Raw genomic sequence first — 17,973 nt, forward strand, 5'->3', positions numbered from 1 at the left:
AAGAACTTGCATGTAGAATTTCAATGGACAAAACTGGGCCAGAGATACTTTTGTGTTTTTTTTTAGATTTATTTATTTATTTATTCATGAGAGACACACACACACAGAGAGAGGCAGAGACACAGGCAGAGGGAGAAGCAGGCTCCATGCAGGGAGCCTGATGTGGGACTTGATCCCAGGTCTCCAGGATTGCACCCTGGGCTGAAGGTGATGCTAAACCCCTGAGCCACCTGGGCTACCCTGTTTTGTCCTTTAAGTTGGACTTACCAGGGGCTATCCATCAGACCTCTTATGGATAACTGTATTCCTTCAGTTTGGCTGGTGGTCACCCTCATGGCTTTTGGTTGTTTTAATAATGTTTTGCTTCCATAGGTCTCCAGACAGTTGATTCTTCTCCACTTCTCTCTCTTTTCTCCTTTCTATGATTGTTACAAAGCAAATTCTAAGTTACTTTTCACTTTTCATTTGTTACTCCTGCTTCTGTTCAGTCAGCTCTGACAGATTTGCTGTCTTAGTCTCTAAAGCTGGCTGCCACAACTCCTCCCCTCCCTCTGCACATGTGCCCACCTTCTCAGTTCAAGGTAAAGCCTACTTCCCTTCCTCTTAAATCTGGCCTTGTGACTGGCTGTGGCCAACAGAATGTGGAAGAAGTGATACAGTGGTAACTCTAAGTCTAGCCTTTAAAGGTCTGGAAGTTTCCACCTTCTCTCTAGGAAGCCAGTCCCAGGTAAAAAGTTCAACTACTCTGAGACTGCCATGTTGTAAGAAAGCCCAGGCTAGCCACAGGGATATACTCTGTGGGAAGAGAGAAGTTACACTCAGCCGGCCCCCAGCTGTTTCAGCCTATTATAGCTGAGGCACAAGATGAGTGAATGAAGGAGTCATCTTGGATCTGCCTGTTGGAGCAAACACCATGTAGAGCAAAACAACCGCTCAGCTTAGCCTAGCCAAGATCACAAAATTATGAGATACAATTATTAGTGCTGTTTTAATACACTAGGTTTTGGGGTGTTGTACAGCAATAAATAATTAAAATATTGGAATACTTGCTTAAAGCTTATATCCACAATCCACTGTGATATTCTAGAGCTGTGTGATACAATATGGTATTAGCCAAATGTGGTTGCTTAAATTGAATTAAAGTTAAACAAAGGTAAAAATGCAGTGTCTCAATTTTATGAGCCACATCTGAGATGCTCACAGCCACTGCTTTGGACAGTACATATAGGACATTTCCAACATCACAGAAAGTTCTGTTGGATCTCAGTTATCTTCATGTTTTCTGGAGTCTTATGTTACCTGTTTGTCAAGAGATGTCAATCCCAGCAAATTGCCTCAGTGGGGTACAAGGTTTTTGTAAAGCAGTAAAGTGTAATAGAGAGAGTTGTCCTGGCACAGGTATACATAATTGGGACATGTGGGGCCCTGTCTAATGTCAGGCCAAGATGCTCTACCCTCATTCTCTAGACAATGGGGCACCATTGAAAGTTTTGAGATGAGAGAAATGACCAGAAAGTTATTTGGAAAGATGACTCTCATGTAAAATGAATTCAGCTGGGTTTCACACCAAAAGAGCACTCTCTCAATCTTATTAGTTATTTGTTTCTCCAGAAATAACTTATTTTCAATTGTTTTCTATTTCTTCATTTATAATTTTAACTTACCTTCCTAGGGTTAGGGCAGGAGTAGAATCAAACCCATTTTTTTGCTGATGGAATAATTTAGCCTAGATTATGGTAATTCATTGCACCATGACCTAAACGAACTGGCATGAAACACAACAGAAGTTGTCATGTAGTTGAAAATATTATGAACTTCTAAAATATGACTGATAACAGTACATTATTTACATTCTTAACTATGTCAAAAGAAATACACATCTTCTAAAGATCCCTTAGCTCTGTTTTTCATTGTTTTTAACAAGAGGTAAAATTCCCCATCTGAGTTGAAATTAAATAAAAAATAGCAGGTTACATATATACCAAAGTACATCATAAGATAGTTATATTGAATATATACAGTTGTAAATACAAGAAGTTATTTTTTAAATTAATTAATTAATTTATTCATGAGAAACACAAAGAGAGAGAGGCAAAGACATAGGCAGAGGGAGAACAGGCTCCTTGTGGGGAGCCTGATGCAGGACTCGATCCCGGGACCCCAGAACCATGACCTTAGCCGAAGGCAGATGCTCAAACATTGAGCCACCCAGGTGGCCAACCATAGGAAGTTATATTTGATTAATTTTCCTGTAAAATGATGACATGAATATGGGTAGCAAAACAAAAATCGGATTATCTCCATGAAACTCCACAGAATTCTAATAGTGTAAATAGTAGACTTAGTTCAATCTATCTATTTACTATTTACAGATATTTATTTATTTATTTATTTATTTATTTATTTATTTATTTATTTATTGACAGGAAGGGGCAGAGGAAGAGAATCGTCAAGCAGAGTCTCCGCTGAGTGCAGAACCCAATGCTGGGCTTGATTTCAAGACCCATGAGATCATGACCTAAACCAAAACCAAGAGTTGGACACTCAACTGACTGAGCCACCCAGGTACCCCTCTTTTCACTATTTAATGATAATAGTATAATAAGGAATCTGGAAATCTTTAAGAGTCTTCACTTGGGAGTTTGCTGATCCAGATCCTGGCTATGGCTTGGCTATCGATGAGTTTTGTAGCCTTGGACAGGTTGATCGCCTATTGGATACATCTATAGAAGGAGTCTGATTCTACCCCTCTTTGTGAGTTCTCTTGGCTTGGGCCACTGATCAAAAGGTTCTTTTGACTCAAGATGTTACTAAAGTACAAAAAGTACACCATGACTCTAATCCTGTAAGGTCCTGATTTCTTTCTCCTCAAACAGGACCAAAAAAATGAGAATTTAGTGTGAAGATCCACCTTGTGCTAAAATCTGCCTCACTGTGTTTTATTTTGGGTGGTTAAAATGAAAGAAAAATAAGGAATCTGTCTTAAAACAAGTTTTCCTGTCTTCGGCCCCTTGCCCTGATTTTAAAGTGCTGGAGGCTAGGTAGTTCTGTTTTGTTTTGTTTTATTTTGCGGATTATCACAAGTACCCATGATTGCAGGTACTATATTTATGTAGAGTATCTGCAGAGAATTCTCTCCCACATAGATAAATTTTTGTTCTCCAAAACCTTTGTAGAAGTAACTGTATGGATATTTATCCCTTCTCCCATTCTGGCCTTGCAGCTTCTCCTTATGTGCACTTATCATTGCTCTCTTCATCCCTTCCTCTACTCTCAGTGCATAAAACACCCATGAATTATGTATCTGTTCTGTTCATGGTACTGCTCTAGGGCTATGAGAAATTAAAAGGTAACCCAGAAGTATCTCTCTCAAAGGGCCTTGGCTGAAGAGTAGAGATTATCTTGTCTTAGAAAGAAAGGAGTCCAAGAATAGCCCTTTAGAGACTGTCCTTCAGCTCAATAGACGAATGCAGGATGAACAGGATGGTAACAAGAGACAGATTAATTCTCTGCCTGACCCTTCTTAACTCCTTGTACCTTGTCCTTATTTCCATAGGCATTAGCGTCCTTTTGGATTTTACCACTTTTCCCTTTATCCTGTTTCATCTATGGTGACTAGAGAAACAGTCATCCTTCGTTGTTCCTTGATGAAAGTGTATGTTTGACTATGAGTGCAATGCATGATGTAAGAAATATCTTTGCTGAAGGTGGGATGCACATAGATTTATGAACATGACTAACTATGACACGTTAGAATATTTTCTTTGTGGTATCTAGTAAATCACAGTGATCTCAAATCTTCAGTGAAGAGCTCAGTAAGTCTGATTGATACAGAAGCTTGAATGTGGGAATCTCTTTTCTAGGAAATCAAATTAAACATTAACATTATTAATAGATAAAATTTACTGAGCACTTACTACATGCCCGCTATGGCACCAAGAGCATCACAGGTATTAATGTACTTAAACCTCTCTGCGAATCTGGGAGGAAGATGTCATTATAATGCACATATTTCAAATGGGGAAATTGTTACTTGGCAACACAACTAAAAAGATGCTGAGCCAGGACTCAAACCTAGGCAATGTGGCCTTAGACTTTCTCTCCTACCTATCCTGTTTCCTTGGCCCATGAGTATAAAACACACAAATAAAACCCAACAAAATTTGAAAAACAACTTCTCTGTCATCTCCTGCTCTCCACCCACAAAGAGCAATATTAAGACTCAGGTTCATCAAGGAATAAACCAAATAACTATGTCTGTGACCAAAAGCATAGCTAAGCTGGGCAGCATAGAATGTTTTAATCCTGCCTAAATGCTGATAGGACAAATCTGTTAGAGATATGAGACCTTGTGTCTGATGGAGGCTCAGTCACCTACAGGCTCTGACCACCTCTGAGCTAGTGGACCACATGGGTGCTTTTGTTTCTCCTTTCTTCATCAATCCCCGTGGCTCTCTGTTCTTCATATTTTTCTGTTCACTCTTTGAAAAAGTTGTGATATTAGATAGACACTTCATTCTCCTAGATTTTCCCTATCTATTATGACTCCAATAGCATCTTGTGAGATGTACAACAGTATCTAGTGTAGTTGGATTGAGCCAAATGCTCTCAAGATCACCTTTATCTCTTATTTTATCCTTCAAAACCTCTTAGAGGCATATCTCTTTCTCAAATGAAGAAAGAATGTTGGTGCTAAACAACAATAATTAATAGATCTCCATGAAGAGTTAGAGACAAAATCCGGAAATTAAGAAAAAAAACGAGAGTGGTCAAGAAAGTACCAGGAAGGGAGACTAAGGCCAAGTGACCAGGTCACTCCATGACGCTAGACTGATGCTGGGATGGAGGATGTGGGTGGGGGCCTGGCAAGTGTTACCCTGGAAATTTACACAGAGGGACAGGTGTTCATGCTTTTATTTAGAAATATTTATTTACTACACGTTCCATGTCAAGCACTGAGAGAGCAAGGATAAAAAAGACTCAACCCTCTTTTCTGAGGATTTATATCTGATAGGGGAGAGAGATTTAAACAAGTAAGATCAACCATACTAAGTGTATACAGATTACCCCGAGGACACAGAGGGAGTATGGATTTCATGGAGTAGGCCAACAAAGCCTTCATTTCAGAGAGGGGGAGGGAGGTTTGCCTGGATGGGCACCCGGAGGACATTCCTGGGAGGGCATGACTGCAGGAAGCAGGCACACAGAGCATAGACACAGGACAGCCCGGACCTGTAGGGCGCATGTCAGCTGGAGTACAAGGTGCCTTTGGAGTGTGGAGTCACAAAGATTGGGTGGGTCAGAGCTATTTGTGAAGGACCTTGTTGTTGGGTTGTAGCCTGAGCCTCAGAGCCAAGCATCAATCCGGAAGACAGGAGGGATGGGAAGAGATGGAGACTCTGCCAGAAATGACCCCGACTCTCCTTAGTCATGTCACCTTGTGGCTTTTTTTTTTCCCTCCAGTCATTTCAGTTTTGAATTCGAATAACCACAAACCTTCATGGCACATCCTGTGTGTCTGACTGTACTTAGCTCCTCACAACCAGTGAGGGTTGCATTGAAACCAACTGTATGGTTAGAAGCTGGGGAGGATTCACAGGAGATAGTATTTTCTAAACTCAAGGACCTGGAAATCTATACAGGAAGATAAGAAAACATGCAAGAAATAACTGGATAATAGTATAAGAGAGTAGAGGGTTAATTGCTAGGACACCCTGGAAGTAGCAGCTTAACACCGGGGTCCTCTGTGGATCACTGGGCTCAACCTCTGTGGGTTCTCTGGGGCTCAAAGCAAGATGAAGATTTGCTTAATAAACACACTGCAGACTCGTGAGCTAAAGACTGTTGATTCCATGCTATTATGTTTACTCCTCTCTCCTCTGTAAGCCAGAGGGTTCAAGGACGGATGACGTCTAGAGCTGATAGGGAATAAACAGTTAACAGTCCCACCCTGGGCCAGCTCTGAACCTTCTGAGGCAGCCAGTAAATTGAACGCAGCAGCGAGAAAACAGAGCCACTTCTGCTCACCCACGGAAACAGTCAAGCTGCCACAATTTGCTCAAGGTGCAAGTAACAGATCAGCCTTTCGGAGGACCCTGCACACGCTGCACATTGCGGCAGTCTCACCTCGGTCGCAGAGCCTCTGCCTCACAGCTGGCTGAAGGAATTAGCTTGCACACCAGAATATTAATGTCAGCATCTTTTATCACATGGGCTGAGGATTTGCAACCATTGGAAAACACCCCCAACTCTGCTTGTGAATATCTGTGATTTAGAGGAAGGAACAAAGTTATCATTAAAAAAAAAAATCTGCCTATCATCAAACACATTGATGACAGGCCCTGTGTAAATATATATACTTATATATATATATACATATATTTATATATATATATATGTATGCATGTTAAAATATTTGGAATGCCTCATTTATAAGCCATCATGACAAGGTAAAAGCAAAACCAAACGAGAAAAACCTTCAGAAGTTGCTTTAGAAAGAGACTGAAAGGAACGCTTCCCTACTTCTACCCACCGTCCTCCCAAACCCACCTTGCAATAACTGCATAATCTAGACAGAGAATTCTCATAAAATGCCTTTGGATCATGTGCTACTTATTGGTGTATCTCCTGACACCCCCATTTGTGCCTATCTCCTGGTCGCCACCTTCCCCCAGGCTTCCTGCTTGGGCTTTCACCCGGTTCTAACACACTGGGCAAGATCAACCAAATCCCAACATCAAATTCCTCTTCATGCTTGGCAGATCCTGTCATGGGCTGCCTCCAAATCAGTAAGATTGCTTTGTCAATCGATCAATTGTTGTATCAAGAATCAATCAAATGTGCTCTCTGCCCTCATGCAGGGACCGTTCTAAGCAGCAGGATGTTCCCATCAGACACTCAATGGCAATAAAGTTGCATTCCAAAGAAACCCATCGCAACACAACTTTTAATCCATTTTTTTTTTAAAAAAAGATCCCGAAATGAAATTCCGATACAACTCGTATCATATGAATAATTTTTTAAAATCAAGATCTTAACCTAGGTAAATCATTCTCTTCAATGTTTCAAAAATGCAGTATTTGGTACTTATCATATGTACCTTTTAATTGCATCTGGCTCTAACACTACTAAACCTGCCCTTTGGCTTTTCAGGAATCCTGACTTGCTCTTTCCTTCCTCACTACCCTTGTTCTTGATTTCTTAAAAACTCCTAGTGTTGTGCTCACAGATGCATATTTTTTTAAAAGATGGATTAATGAATTCTAGAAGCTACCAGCAGTTACACAATTGTAATCTAGCAGTGATATAGTAAACAGCATAAAATCTAAGGTTCAATGCTGGAATAGCCACTTAGTAGCTGAATGACCTTAGGAAGTGTACTTAAATTTTCTTGGCTTTAGTTTCCTCATCTGTAAAATGGGATAATGACCATTATCTCAAAATAGGTCATGGGAATCAACTGAAATAACAGATGTAAATTATTCTACAGTCTCTTTCACAAAGTGAGTCTCCAGGAAATACCAGTCCCTGCCACTTGGATTTTAGGAAATAATGGTTGATATGGATTAGATTAAGGACCTACTCTGGCCAAAGTTTCATATTTGTTCATAACATTTTTCTGAATTAAGGCAAGAATGTGGAATGATAAGAGACCAGCCCACACATACATCTATTAATCTGGCATATATTTCATCAATTAATATATTTTAGAGCAAAGTTTCTTGTCTGAGGATGATTCTTTTGTGAAAGAAGACAGAGTGAATGATTGAAGCATATTATCGTTTGGTTGAAAATAATACTTTCACCTCACTCAAAACTGCAGGTCCAAGCAGCAGTACAGTAAATCACCAGCTTCAAACCCTGTAAATTCCAGGCAGGTAGAGTCATTCGGGGACAATGGATGCTTTGAAAGTCTAGATGAAGAGGAGACATCTACCGCTATTTCCAGGGTCAATAACAATATTTCTAAGAGCCTGCCATAAGCTCTCATTTACAAAGTCTCATCAATTTGGGACTTTATCCTTGGCATGAAAGTGGACTCTTGTCCTCTCTGTTAGCATACTAAGCAAATCAACAGCAGGCCCACATGAAAAGGTGGTGTATTTACCAACTTAACAAAACACCCGAGTTTTAAGCAAGGCGAGTTGTATATATTTTCATAAGATGACATATTTGTAATGCTAGCACAAGCAGACATTCTTCAGACGGAATCTCAATTTCCTTTCATTATTGCCTTAATCCCTTCTGGGAAGCACATGGTTAAGCACATTCCAGTTACCACAGGATTTTAAAATTTAAGAGCAAGAAAGCAAACAAGTAGACAAGCACATAAAGAAATAGTCTATAGGTCAGCCTTTCTTCTTCCCCGTGCAGCGTATCTCCCATCCAATCATCTAAATTATTTGGGATTCAGTCAAGTATGGACAACAAAGTTTAATGAGTCCTCCTGTGAATTTGTGAAGTACATAGTATTTTACTGTATTGAATCCCAGGGCTTCTGTGGTCCTCTAATTCAGCCAATAATCAGCCAAAAAAGAAATTACTGATACTAGCACTGTAGTTTCTTAAAAACATATTGAATCTTAACCATGTAATTGACAAAACATCACTAGAGGTGTAAAACTAATGAGCCACAGTGTTTCTAAGAATAGACTTAAAATCATAAAGAGTACCTTATCATTTGGTATATATTTTATGAACAAATGCCTACAACCAGAGGCAAATGACCTCTCTGCTTCCTTGCTGTTCTTAATAAAATTTCTGTAATGGTCCCCATTACAAAGATTTTAGGCTGTAGGCTTTAGGGACAAATTTTACACCAACCAAGGGCTTTGTCATATTATGTTACTTGCCTTTTCATTTGCTCCATTGAATTTTTAAAAGAAATTAACCTCCTCTTCCTTTATCCATGTATGCTTGTCTTCCCATTGGAGTCTTAACTCTTCAGAAGACAACAGTGTCTACACTCTTGTTGACCTTCATCTAGAACAATGAAATATTCTGCAAAAACCAAGCGGTCCAAAAAATGGATTCTGTTTCCTGTCTTCTCCACCTACAATGGGAAGATCTTTGTTTTCACTTTTCATTTCTGGAGCCGAATGGAATGTCATCCTGACGTGGTTCTATCTCTATAAGTATAGGAAAAAGGTATTTCTGAAAGTGGTGGAGGGTGCTGCTTCCTCCTGTCCCCACCTGGCCTCCAGTACCACCTACCCAAAAGGACACATGTGACATCCCAGCATCCTTGAGGAAAAGTCAAAATGTATAAAGACCAGATATGTGATAGAATACAAAACATGGTGATATACAGAAAGAGCTACACAAACTGAGAAATTTAAATCACAGTCTGTTCCATGAAAGTGCAAGAATTGCAAATTTTTCTTCAAGATGGGAACTACAAATAGAGAAAAACTCTTTAGACCATCTTGTGGCGAGTCCACCACTACTACATTAGACCATGTTTCCTTGCCCACTCACTCCCAGCCATTTTAACCATGCTCTGTCTCTGTTTGGGTAGATATTATTATAGTGAATTAAAGAATTTTTAAAAATCTGCTAGTAAAAAGAGTCTGTCCTTTCCATTTCTTGATTGAGAACTTGTGGAAAGATTATTTCAATGAGAAGTGACCACACGGTAGCAAGAATTGAAAAAAAAATTTTTTTCTTTTAATGATTGGGTCTTATTGAATTCACCAACTGGAATCAAATATGAGGGAAGCTTTCTTGCTTTCTTTATCATTTATTATACACAGTTCATAGAATTGTAGAGCTCGAAGTGAACTTGAGAAGTCTAGTAGAGCCCTGTGGCCTCAGGGAAAACACTCTGAAACACTGTCCAGCAGGATTGTTGATGGACTCCATGTGGACTAAAATGGCAAGAAGTCAATACTCTCAGCCCGGGCCATCTCATGGGTATCTGTTCTTTTCTCCCTTATCTGTGTATATTCCAAACTATTTTAGAGGGAAATTCATTTCATTTGGCATGAATTGCTCTTTTCAAAACTTTTTTGGATGTTTCAATACAACTTTGTCTTCCAGATAAAAGAGATTCATCATTTTAGAAATTACAGGACCTATTTAGATGTCTTCCTACTAACTTTCTCTTAAATATGTATGCTATCCTGTGTTTGTACTTGTCTAGTTCATAGTTTTTTGTTTTTATTGGTGCTTCAATAAGTTATTTAAAAAGATATTGATTTCCAAAATATTAGCTCTGTTCCTTAGAAAAACGTTAACAAAAGTAATGCAATCACATTGAGGAAGGCATGGCAAATGGAGAAAAATATGTATGTAATCGGCAAGAATCTCACCATGTCTTTGCTATTACTTCAATGTGTTTCTTTCCAGTCTTTTCACTGATAATAAATGTTGATTGCCCATAGTTATTATAGAATTTTTTCTTTTCTTTCTTTCTTTCTTTCTTTCTTTCTTTTTTTTTTTTTTTTTAAGATTTTGAGAGAGATAGAGGGAGAAAAAGAGAGCATGATCGGTGGGGAGAAGCAAAGCAGGCTCCTCGCTGAGCAGGGAGCTGGATGTGAGGCTCAATCCCAGTAGGCCGCCAGGATCATGACTTGAGTGGAAGGCAGATGCTTAACCTACTGAGCCACTCAGGCATCCCTACATTTTTTTCTTGCTCTTTTTCAGTCAATATTATAGGAAGAGCATTTCCTAGTTTTTATATAGTTTTTCTAATCATCACTTTTGCTATTATATTTCATTAAATGGATCTGTTACTCTTCTACGTTAGGACATTTTGGGGGTTGTTCCATTTTTGATTATGAGTAATGCAGCCATGAATATTTTCATTTGCATACTTGAGATTATTTTCTTATTTTCTGAAGAGGCTCAAATGTATAAAAACTTGAGACTTTTGGTATGCGTTGTCAAACTTCTTTGCAAGAGTGGTGCTATTTCAGCATATGTTTGAAAGTGTCCATTTCTTCTGATCCTCACCATCAATGGGAAACACACACTTCTAAAAATATGAATTTAACAGATCAAAACAACGCATCATTTAAAAAATAGATTTCTTTTATTTCTAGTGCAAAGGAATATTTTTCTTTATGTTCCTTTTCCTTTGTACATTAACTCTTCCCTTTATTTGTCCATTTATCTGTTGACTACCTGTATTAGGCTTTTAAAAATATTTGCTTCCACCTTTTTCAAACCACCAACAATGTACATACTCATTTTTTTAAATAAATTGAATGTATCTGTTTTCTCCATCTTTTCTTCTGCCATTTTCCCCAGTTTTTGTTCTACGTAATTGAAAATACTTACTCTGGTTGTCAAGACAGCACATTTTTCTTGTCTCTTTTTTGGGGAGCTGTTCCTCTTTCATGATTTCATTTTGTTGATTTGTTCTCACATACTGACTTTGGTTTTTGGCATTATTCTTCACAATCTTGGCCTGCCATAGACTATCTGCAGTTCTCATTCACAGGACAGCACCTGCTCGAGTGTAGGATCACCTCCTAATTATTTTACCATGTGCTGCCAATCTAACGTGACCCATCAGCCCAGTTACTGACCCCAGGCACTAGTGGAAAGGCCTACACGACTGTGGTGAATAAAAAATCTTGTCATTTAGCAAGTTTTCCCTTCATGCCATGACACATCACACTGACCAGGGAGATGAGAATGTAATAGGACGAGCACAATGATGGCGGATGTGATTTTGTTTTTTTGGCCACAGACTTTTCATTCCCAAGGTATAACACTCATGTCCGTTAGCTAAGCTCAGGAAAGAAATAATGAGAAACAGGTGACGGCCTTGAAAGCATCATGGAATCAGTTCCCTGAGCAATTGACTGCTCTCCAAAATGATGCCCTGAGCATGTGCAAGGGAAATTTAAAAGACTATAAATGCAGCAAACCGATCCAAGTCATGTCCAGAGTGAAAGATGTATCACGTTGGGACGTAGAATAGCCATTAGGGTGGGCAACAGAACAGGATCTGTGATTTCAAGAACTACAAACCATATCGATGTGAGAGCCTGACAACCTCTTAAGACAGGATTATATTACTCTTCTCTCTCCTGTGGTCCCTCTCCTCAGTCTCCTAAGAGACGGTCACTGTTATCTTTTATTTGCCTTAAATGTGTAAGAGGCAACAGGGTTGAGGAGAGCGTGTGGGCTTTGTGACCAAACAGGTCTCTCTGCATATTCATGGGCAAATGATTTAATCTCTTCACGACTTAGTGTTCTCAGTGGTAAAATAAAACCAAGAGACATCTACCTGATCAGGTTGTTGTGAGCTTTAGAGGTAATATCTTAAAATATCACACTCAGATCTTTGCAAATGGTGGGCTCCAATAAATGGTGGTTTTATTAATGTACAGGGTTAGCTCTTGAGATGTGACCTTGCTATGCATCATAAATTACCATGTGGAGAACTGAGCTTGGATTCAAGTGTGTACAAACTGTTAATTCATACTGCAGTGTTTGAGATGAGAGTGGAAAATACATACATAGTTCCCATATCTGTGCTTTCGTTAGGGAAAAATATTTTCTTTTATGTACATTTTGCCTTATATTTTTGCAGGATATTCTATGTTGCCTATATTGGAAAGGAGAAAGGAATGCTGCTGATTTAGCTATTTGGGGGGTCAAGAAGGCTAGTGATGTGTTCATTAACTGTTGAACCTCCTTGGAAATCACGGCAGTGCTTTCAATAATTATTTTTATCCCACCTAAAAAGTGATACATGGTACTGCTTAGTTACAGGAAACATCTACTTATATATCTACAAACTAGATCTGCCCAAAAGATCAAAATTTTACTTATTAAATTAGAAGGTAGATGTGGAAAAGTATTTAAATCTATGATCAGATTGCCCTTCTTACTACTTGGACTACTTTCTTAGATAAATAGAATGCACTGGGAAGATGGTAAGATAGAAAATACATGAATCAATTATTTCAGCTTGATAAGGTAGGCCCCCATAAAAAAGGAATCTTCGTGAGTCCCTTGCCATCACCTCTAACGAGGTGAAGCACTGACAAGAAATCCTCGTCAACCATGGCTGAAAATGGGTTGGCAATCATAAATTAAAATTAAGGAACTTAAATATGATATAAAATCATTTAATCTTGATGATTGATGCTGGTTCTCAGAGGCAATTATTTACTAACACTTGTGTTTATTGCCCTTTTGGCTTTTTTAATTACAGTAAACCCCAAATTCAATTATACACTCTAGTATATATTTCAAGCAATAGTATTGTAAATAAAAAGGGAACCAATTAATAATGTGCTTAGTCTAGCAAAGCTAAATCAAGGATAATACAAAACATAGGACAACTTGATCCAGGTTTGAAAGCTGTGGAAAACATCCCATCTGGTTAAGTTGGAAAATCTGAAGGTTGGAAGTGATGATTCCTTTTTTCTTTTTTTAAAAATAGAAGTGCTCTTTAATATGTGACTTCTGGCAGGTAATATAAATTGTAACTTTCTAAGTTTAGAGGCAATTAAAAATATATATCTGGAAGCTTCTTATCAATAATCAGGGCTGTGATTTTGAGGCCAAAACTATAGCTTTGTGGGTTTATCTCTGTACTGTCTCCACTGGCATCTGCTTTTGGAATGATATAGGCCAATCCAGCTGTGTTTTGGGTTCCTTAAACATCTCACACTATTCCTCAAATGTTTGGGGTTTGACAAAACCCCAAATGCATTTGGCCAAGCACGTTTTTCCTTGATTTTTAAACACATGTGGGTTTTATGGGAAATTTAATCCATGTGTTTTTGATTCCTTTACACTTAACTCATCAAAATGTTGTTGTGTAAGGTCTCTTTGATGTCCAAGAAGCTTTTGGAGTTCTTTTTTTTTCCTTTATGGGACACTTTAATCCTTTTTTCTTAGAAACAGGAAGTTACATGATGCCAAGAAAAAATAAACTCCCACACTAGGATGGTGATATTTGATTGAACGTTTTAAAACCTTAGGGTTCAACTTGGCTCAGAATTTGACTGAAATAATTCTCCTGGTCATTAACTTCTCATTAAATGTGTTGCTTCTTGGTGGTTTTTGAATGAATAAAATGCTTTATTTTTCTTCAGGAGAAAATATAAAAGGGGTAAAAAAAATCACAAAAGGTTTTTAAATTAATAGTGACATCTTGAGTTGGCATTTTAACCCAGATAGATAGATAGATAGATAGATAGATAGATAGATAAAAAGCTCTGTAAACGGAGGATAAATTATGTCCTTCTCCACATGCCACAAAGGAATCTGGAGAAAAGGTGTCTGATTGGAGGTTACAGTGAGAGGGAAAACCCAATCAAGGCATTTTGGGAAACATGTGCACGAATTTTATTAGCATTTTATGTTTGAATGTGTCATGAAGAAATTAGGAAGATATCACGTATCCACGTATAAAGGAGAGGGTTACATGATGAGGTGGGTGTTGATGGAGGAAGGCAGCATAGTCGATTTTATAGTCTGGGAAACAAGAAAAATGACAGTACCCTCCCAGAATTGCTATGAAGTTTAAATTAGTTAATACATAGAAGGTACTGGACTGGGTCCCTGTAAGAGCTCATCAGGTATAGCTAATTTGATTGTTTACTTCTGGGTTTGAAGCCCAGCTTTGGCCATTACTGCAAACCTGAGCAAGAGCCTCTCTTCCTCAACCTTACATAGAGAACTTTTAAAAGAAGAGAGAGGATCTGTCAGAGGTCCTGTAAACACTGTGTCATGTAAGCATAGTATCCAGGGATCTTCTACACACTAATCCATGAAATATCATCTGTTCTACAGATGAGCAAGTAACTTGCCCAACATCACAAAGCTGTGAGTAATAGAGTAAGAATTTGAACTCAGTTTCTCTAAGTAGTTCATGTTCTTTCCACTGCTTTTAAAGAAGAGAGTGAATCTTAAAAATAAAAACAAGGAACAAGACAGAAACTCTGATGGCTTTATCAAGATTGTCAGGTGCCAATGTCTTCATCAAAGAACTGGTATTTCTTTCTTTGTGAATTTTCCATCTACGACATGAAAGTCTTTCTGGAATCATGAAATTAAAGCATGTTAAAGCAAAGTAAAGGGTTGTATTAATGAAAGATGATACTCTGAGGCTATGATCTCCACTTTCCCAGTTCTGAGCCCAGGCAAATGAGTTCAGGAAGCCCACTAACTTTTCTTTCTGTCCTCTCCTCCAGAAACCCTGCATTTGAGGTTAGATGGCAGATGGTAACACTGGAGGCAGAATGGATAGGCAGACCTTGCCATTGGAGAGATGCTACTCTCTTCCTAGACATCATTAGCTTCACTCCATTCCATCAACAGCAGCAGAATTAACCTCCCAGTCTGAAATGGCAAAAGTTTTATCTCACAGTGCCTGGAGATGATCACTTCTCATATCATCAGTGCCTCCGTTACATTGATCCAGGAGACTGGAATGGTAGTGGCAGTGGATAAATGCCTTAAAATATTGTATGTATCATCAGCTACTTGATAGGTAAACTAAACAGAGCAGGAAATACCAGAATTTTATATTTCAAGAGTAATGGCTAATTTGAGATCAATCAGATATGAAATTAATAATGTCAGTTAGTAAGAGTTTTTCTCACAAACTACAAGATTATGTTTTGCCCTCTACCTTGAGAAATGTCTTTTGGACAAAGTGAGAAGCTTGTACGGTAAATGGAGGAAGGAATGTTTGTATGTTACTTTTTTGCTTATACTTGTACAAACCAGCAGATAAAATGATACTTTTATTTAAATTATAGGTTCCATGAACTATAATGTGGAAGTATAACTTACAATAAATTATGGATTAGCAGTAATAGATAGTACTTACTCAATGTATTCTTAGCCTGTTGACATTATTTACTATTTACATATTTATTTAAATAATAATAACATGTATTGAGCACTTACCCTGTACCAGACAAATTATTTAAAATATAAGTTATCTGAAAGGGTCACTCATTCTATAATTTCTCTTTCATAAATATAGTTTTTCTCTTTCACAAGAACTGGCCTTGGAAAACATTTTCTGTCCTCTAACTGGTTTTCTGACGTATCTGTGTCTGATTTGTCCTTGTGTCTCCAAAGGGCTGAGAAAATGCCCTCATGGCTTTTACTTGCTATAACCAAATCTTACTTTTATATCAAATGAAAACTTGTCTCTGTATTAAGAAAAACTAGCCATAGAGTGTTCACCATTAGGAATGTGATATCAACAGTTTTTAATAAGTCTCTGAATGGGTCAAAATACCTGGCTGGTGTAGGCCATCTGAGGGAAGGAGCATGGAAGTCTTCTGACATCTGTGCCCAGGGGAAGCCTGAGAGCACACTCAGAAATGGCTGAAGGAACTGAGACCAGTGCCCCAAGTGATGTAGCATTAGAACTTCTCATGGTACTTTCCTTCATACCTCCACCTGAGCAAACCAAGGATATAAGTAAGCCCTCTCCTGAAAGTCTTACTGTGGAAAACCAAGCTTCAGACATGGTCAAAGCAAGAAATGAGAAAGAAAACTAAGGCAACAGGGACACTAGGTCACTGTCATGCTTCATGATAGGAAGTTATTATAACTTACCGAAATTATGTAGAAGTTAATTTTTTTTCAATATACTTTTTATTTTGGAATAATTTTGGGAAAATTGCAGAGATAGTAGAGAGAATTCCTAGATACTCTTCATCCAGTTTCTCCAGTGCTAAAATATTAACTATGGTACATTTGTCAAAACTAAGCTATGAACATTGGTACAATCCTCTGTAGACTACAGAATTTACTTGTGCTTCACCAGGTTTTTCATTAATATCCTTCTTAATTTCTAGGGCCTAATATAGGAGACTATACTGCATATAATCATCTTGTTTTCTAGACTTCTCTAATCCATGATAGATTCTCTATCTTTCCTCATTTTTCATTAGCAGTTAACTTTTATTTTTTTAGCAGTCAACTTTTAAAAGAAGAGAGAGTTCTTTCTATATATTGAACTATTATATGTGTATGTGTGTGTACATGTGTACACAGAATCGTCAGGGAAGGTTCTCTGGAGGTAGCAGTTGAGCAGAGACCTAAATTTAAAATATGAGAAGACTCAAGGGATGAAAAAGTCTTAGGAAAAAGAATCCTGACTAGGAGTCTGACAGAAAAAGGCCACGAGGGAGGAAGGCAGGAAGAAGTTTAATATATTCAAGGAAGCATAGATAGCTACCAAGCCAGATCATGCCTGGCTTGGAGGCCATGATTGTTAAATGCAATACCTTTCCTGGGTGATTTCCTTTGTGTTTTTCACAACATAACACAGAACTTTCCAAAAATTTTTCTGGGTGGAATTAAGCTGTGACTACTCCTACCCAGACGCCATATTTCTGACCATCAAAACCAATCCATGCTCATTCTTCTGAGAGCAGGCACGTACCTATCCTCTGAGACCAACAATATCTATGTGAGGTCCTAGCTGAACTAGAAATTGCCAGTTTTTCTGACTATCTAGGTGCTGGTTGTTGGATCTCTCCTTCCCTCTGGAAACTATTACCCTAGCTTAATCTACCTCCACCCCCACTGCTTTATCAACTAAATCTATGCAAGATGACAAATTTGACAACATTAAAATGAAGGGGATAATTATTTTGATAGCCTGAAAGAAAGATTGTATTTCTGGTAAAAGGGGAGCAAGAAAGTAGAGATCCTCAGACTATATATTTTCTCTCCAAATTCCCTTCTTTGGAGGGATTTGTGCAATCTCTTGATTATCTGCTATTGAGCTATATAGTCCATGATCTGAGTACCTCTCCAATCACTAGGACCTTACCTTATATGTGATAGCCAAGAAAAAAGCATGGTTTGTGAGCCATCCATGTTACTTTTTCTGCAAAAAGCTGTCATATATATATAAAATTGGAGAGTTTCAAAAGCAATAAGTAAAGCTTCAACCACTTCTCTCAATAGAGCTCTTCAAATCTCTGTCATCCACAAAAATAAAGCATATAAATTGAAATTGATTTTTATAAAACC

At 38.2% G+C, this 17,973-nt stretch overlaps 1 long non-coding RNA gene across 2 annotated transcripts in view; it reads left to right on the plus strand.

Moving 5' to 3' along the window:
• The window catches only part of LOC121482014, a 96,379-nt gene extending 90,676 nt beyond the window's left edge, over positions 1-5,703 (plus strand). For both annotated transcript variants that reach the window (XR_005985486.1, XR_005985487.1), the window contains one exon: positions 2,427-5,703. This is a non-coding gene — a long non-coding RNA (uncharacterized LOC121482014). The remainder of the gene's footprint in view (positions 1-2,426) is intronic.
• The last annotated feature ends 12,270 nt before the right edge of the window (positions 5,704-17,973 follow it).

Source organism: Vulpes lagopus, chromosome 24 (assembly GCF_018345385.1).
Source record: "Vulpes lagopus strain Blue_001 chromosome 24, ASM1834538v1, whole genome shotgun sequence".
Taxonomy (NCBI): domain Eukaryota; kingdom Metazoa; phylum Chordata; class Mammalia; order Carnivora; family Canidae; genus Vulpes; species Vulpes lagopus.